The 5,690-nt window shown below is 38.3% G+C and overlaps 1 non-coding gene across 1 annotated transcript; it reads right to left on the bottom strand.

Annotated features, from left to right (window-relative positions):
• Nucleotides 1-4,889: 4,889 nt before the first annotated feature.
• LOC148010931 (small nucleolar RNA SNORD36) lies at nt 4,890-4,957 on the bottom strand. Its single transcript, XR_015689640.1, has one exon. It is a non-coding gene; the product is annotated as a small nucleolar RNA SNORD36 (small nucleolar RNA).
• Between the last annotated feature and the right edge of the window lie 733 nt (nt 4,958-5,690).

The raw sequence follows: 5,690 nt of genomic DNA, 5'->3' as shown, positions 1-5,690 counted from the left end.
CGTTGTCCAAATATGGGATGACAGGCTGTAAGCCTATTTCAGTTCCTTTGGAGCAGAATGTGAAGCTGAGCACAGATGCAGGTGAGCTTCTGGAAGACCCTACTATGTACAGACGCATAGTAGGAAGTTTGATTTATATGACTATTACCAGGCTAGATTTGAGCTATGCTGTTGGATTGGTAAGTCAGTTTATGCAGGCTCCAAGGAAACCGCATTTGGATGCAGCTAGACGCATACTCAGGTATGTGAAGTCCATATTGCAGTATGGACTATTTTATGAGACTGGGGTTCAGATACAGCTGCATGGATACACTGATGCTGATTGGGCTAGTAGTATTTTTGATAGACGATCTACCAATGGATATGTGTTCTCTTTTGGGAGTGCTGCAGTCACTTGGAGCAGCAAGAAACAGCCTACAGTTGCCTTGTCCAGCATAGAGGCTGAGTACAGGGGTGCAGCAATGGCTGCATGTGAGGTAGCTTGGTTGCATAAGTTACTTTATGATATGCATCAGCCTACAGATGGGCCAGTTGTCATTTATTGTGACAACATGAGTAGTATACACTTGGCAAATAACCCAGTCTATCATGCTAGAACAAAGCACATTGAGGTGCATTATCACTATGTGTAGGAGAGGGTTTTACTAGGTCTTATTAATCTAGTTTATGTCAGCACAGAGGATCAGGTAGCTGACATATTTACAAAGGCATTGGGCGCAGAGAAGCTGCGTAAGTTTAGAGACCTGCTTGGTGTGTAGGAATTGGGATTGAGATCGAGGGGGAGTGTTGAGATATTGAGCTCCACTCGTGATATGCCAGGGTGACCGTTGTGCATTTATGTCACCGACTTGTTAGTTGCACATGCGGTTGGTACACCGCCCATGAATAATAGCTAGATGACAGCTATCCTTATCTACTCTAGTTCATGGCACAGTTAGTATGCCACCTTAGTTAGTTGTCTTTGGTTTGAGACCCATATATAGGGTTCTTCTATTTCTTTGTATGAGAGTTCTTTTTGGCTTACACAACTAAGAAGAGGAAAACTGTTTTCAGCCTCCACTTTGTGTGTATTCCCCCATTGTGCAAGCAAGAAAGCTTCAAGTGAGACTCCTTCCTTCTCTCCCACAATCTTGACAAGAGGAGGGTTGGATTCTATCCTAGCTTTTCATCAATACGAATTTACCTTGTGTTCGCATTAAAATCCAAACAACTTCCAAGTTTGAGGATTATATGCAACACACGTGCATGTTTCCATGTAAACAATGCATGAATTTGTCACAAAAGTATGTAGCAATGGAAGCAAAGAGACACCAAGGTATTAGATTGCAAGAACACAAAAGATAGAAAAGAGCATTGCAAGAGCACAAGAATTCAAAGAGAATCATATTAGGAAATGGAATCCATATAGCACGGCACAAGAATAATACAAAGGCTTGGGCATGACTCATTAGCAACGTGTATAGTCTTTCTTTCTGTACTTAGAAGTAGTGTGATGATTAGATGTGTATCTAATTATAACTGATAGTGGGAGAGGGGAAGCCTATAAATAGGCTAAAATAATGCCTTAAAAATGACCAATTGGCTAGCTGAAAATTTGCGCCCAAAATACAAGTTGGCTAGCATAAAAGTACTTCGGTATAAAAGTAGAAATGCATTGTAAGGCCCAAACTCTTGCACCCATGAGATGTACTGTTCTAACACCCTCTGTTAAATCATGGGTGATCAATAAAATAAAGTATATAATGATAATGACACATCATAGTACATACAACAATGACCATTAGATAAGACCATGGATACCCAAGTAGTGGGTGATCAAGCCACCACAAGCATGCCTAGACGCTGATGTCAATGTTGAGTGTACCAATCCCTGACCGCAAAAAGTAGGCATACTTGAATCCGAATGCTTGTCATGAACTAGCTGCATGGAAAGCACATCATGACTATCTTTGGCCTTTGGCTAGACTTTTGTATGAGGCAAGTAAGAATATACAGGTGTTTGGGTTATATAGATGCAAATTGGGTTGGTAGTATATCTAATAGAAGATCTACTAATGCGAATTGGCTTTTTGCTCCAAGGACATTGATGCTACGAACATCATTTTCTAGATCCATATGGGTGCCATCATAAGAGATATGTGTGTCTAGCTCTTGATTCACATTATCATTGGTATTTGCATCCATATGAGATTCCTACAATATATATGAATCAAGAAGTAGAATAATCATTAAAAGTAGAGAAAAAGGTTATGTGTGCTTCCTCATACTCATTGCTTTGTTCTTGACATGTGTCATACTCAAGGAATTCTTCCACGACATTTACATCTTCCCCCCTAAATTGTTGCTCACAAGAAGGCCTCGGAGATATGTGATGGTGTCTTCCTTGAGGTGTTATGGGCTCTCCAACTCTTGAGGTTTGGGTGTTGGTTCTCCAAGGGATTCTACTTGTATGGAGTTCAAAGGCAATCTTGTGCTCAAACGGCCATCAACACTATCATATCTCCTCAACATCTTCTTTTCACTGCTCTTGAGTTTCCTAAACCAGTCATTGAATTTCTTAATAATTTTAAGCTATTGCTTAAGATTAGTGTACTTGCCAACCTTGGTAGACTTTGCATTGGTTGGCCGCGATGTGGTTCTTGTGCTTTTTGCACTAGGTTTTTTGTACTCAAGCTTTGCTTGTGGTATCTCTATCACTTTTCAAGTTTATCAAAAGTATATTGAACATGTGTGTCATGGTTTTTCTACTTTCTTATTGCCTCTACTTGCTAGACTCTTGAAAGTTTGATCAAGTGCGTGGTTGTGGTAGGCATCACTCCTTAACCTTGAATTCTCTTGCATGTTGCTAGATAATGAACTAGAAATCTCGATTGGTGATCTAGGTCTAATGTAAGGGTGGACTCAAAACTACACAGATAATCATGGAACCATGGAAAAAGAAAATGGCATAGAGGTGCTTGATTGACTACAAGTGTGTCCATCACATGATTTGAACACTGACCTTGACATGACATACAAGAGATGGTAGCATCTTCAATTAGAATATCAATAATGGGATTTGAACTCAACACAAACAATAGTAATTCTTGACTTTCTACATAATCGAAGTACTCGATAAGAAGTGAATGCAAGGAAGAGCTATCCATCAAAGTATTCTTACTACTGTAGTTTAGATAAGCCATCCATCCAGCGTGTGTGGACCGATCCTAAAATGAATAAACCCCACCATTTTTTTTAAACATCATATTTTTTTATATAAAACAGAAAAAACTACTCTTTACTCTCACCTTACTATGTCATGATTGGAATAATGTTTTCCCTTTAACTTTAAGAACAACCTCTCAATTAGGATTTGAGAAAGTCATTAAAGATTCACATTTATAAAGGCCTTTTTTTCCTTAAGATAGGTTTCTAAACCTAGCCTATTTCTTAAAGTTACCAGTTTTTTATTGTTCTACCCAATTGGTTTAGTCTCATTAATAGATTTAGATAATCATACTCCTCTTCATCACCCAACACTAGTCTTTACTCTCACCTTACTATGTCATGATTGTGCTTATCATGTTTTGACTCAAACTCAAGACATTCAAACTCACAATTGTGTGTATTTTCCTCCAACATACAAAAGAATTCCAACAATATTATGAAATGCTCTCTTCTTGAGAACCCCCAACAACAATTAGTTGAATAGGGTGCCATGCCAAGGACAATGGGGGGGAAGATAGTCATTGGAGCCCCGAGAGGAACACCAAGGAAAAGGGAATTCTCTTGCAAGAAAATCTATCTTGTAACATCAACAAGCTTGTTTTTCATATTTCATATGATCACAATGAAGAAAAGAACACCAGGCACAACAAATCTTCATGTAGCATCATGTAGATCTCCCACGGTTTTTAATAGAATCAACCATATTCTTCAATATCTTCACAAAATCCATCAATAGAACAAAGAAAGCAAAGAAGTACACCATCTTTGAATGGAAATACATCACATAGTATTCATCTTCAATATCTTCATAGTCTTCTCTCTCAATCTCTCATATACAATCACTTTATTTCAGTAGAATTGGCTATCTCTGACTCTTTCTCACACACTCCATCAATAATACATCATATCCTCACTACAATCTCTCAAAAATTACTCTCAATAATCACTCTTAGGTCGTGGATACCCCTCCCAAGAGGTATGTCTGATATGAAGAGTCACCAGAGCCACTACAGTGTCTCTTCACAGCTCACTACTGTCACTTCACTCTAGTCTTCTCTTGAGTCTTCAGCAGCTACTTCTTCCACTTCCTTCAGCTCTTTTGCACTTGTATTCACCTCTTTCCAAGGCTAGAAAACTTTCCCAAAGTCACACATACATTCCACAGAACACTTACAGAACAGTCTACAGAACAGTACCAGAACAGTTACAGTACAGAACAGAACAGAAACAGAACAGAATAGAAACTCTACAGAAGACCTACAGAAGGTTACAGAAGGTCATCGAAACCACATAACCCACTCTCAAATCATTCCAAACTCTCACAAACCATTCACTAAGCTTTCACAATATCTCAATCTTCATCAATCAATACTCCATCCCTCCTTACAGAAGACAATCAGATCAAAACAGACCAAAACAGAACAAAACAGAAGGTATACAGAACCATTCAGAACCTATCAGAACATCACAGAACCATCAACAAACATCATGATCTTCCAAAACACAATCATTATCATCCAAAACACTCTCAAACCACTTTCAAACTAATCAATCATCCCATAAAATCAACCATTCAGCTCTCAAAAACAACAAAAATCAGCCAAAAAACAAGTCATTTCAACACTCAACATATCCCCACACTTAATAAGGAAGCGTCCTCGCGACCCAGGAAAAAGGGAATACAAGTTCAAGAAAAAGCTCAACTTTGATCTTCAATATCTTTTCACAAAGAATCCATCCATCACGACCCCAACTTATAACCTGTTTCTGATAGAAAAATACAAAGAAAGGAAAACTCTTTATACATTAACACCTCTTATCAAACTAAAAATCACCACAATTTTGTAAAGGATATAAGAGTTTGCTTCTTCTTCTTCAGCATCAGCTTCAACTCTCCAACCACGACCCCATCTCGAAAAATCTCCAAAACATAGCTCGTACACAAAATCCAATAGGAAACCACCACGTTCGTTTGACATAAATGAACTCACAACATAAACACTAATACACAACACAACCATCTGAATGACTTCTTCAAAAATAAGAGTTTGGCATTAAAAAACTTCCACCATACATTGGAAAGGTATCAATGAAGATGATCCCTCTTAAAAGATTGATGTTGTCGAAATCGATCCATAGATAAGGATTCATCTACAAAGTTTTTAGGAGGATTTTGAAAAAATTGGAGACAGCACATCCTTTCCAACAGGACCAAGTATCTGCTAGGTAAACAGAGGGCATGAAAATACAGTATCTCCAGCTGTTGGGAATCAATGCTAACATTGACATTCATGCACAACTTTGGAATAGGCTTTGAATCAGTATGAGAATGCCTATGCATATACGCTAGATACCAAGCAAAGTGAGCAGTTAATCTCACTGAGGGATCTGCAGACTGTGAAAACTGTTGGGAAAAATGAACATAGTTTTGATAAGCTTGACTTGAAGCTGTCCATTCCCCCGAAATTACTGGCCAATTAATC

This window comes from Lygodium microphyllum, chromosome 29 (genome assembly GCF_053477565.2).
Source record: "Lygodium microphyllum isolate KBCC chromosome 29, Lygodium_microphyllum_v1.1.10, whole genome shotgun sequence".
NCBI classification, from domain to species: Eukaryota; Viridiplantae; Streptophyta; class Polypodiopsida; order Schizaeales; family Lygodiaceae; genus Lygodium; species Lygodium microphyllum.
This window is presented reverse-complemented; position numbering and strand designations above follow the sequence as displayed.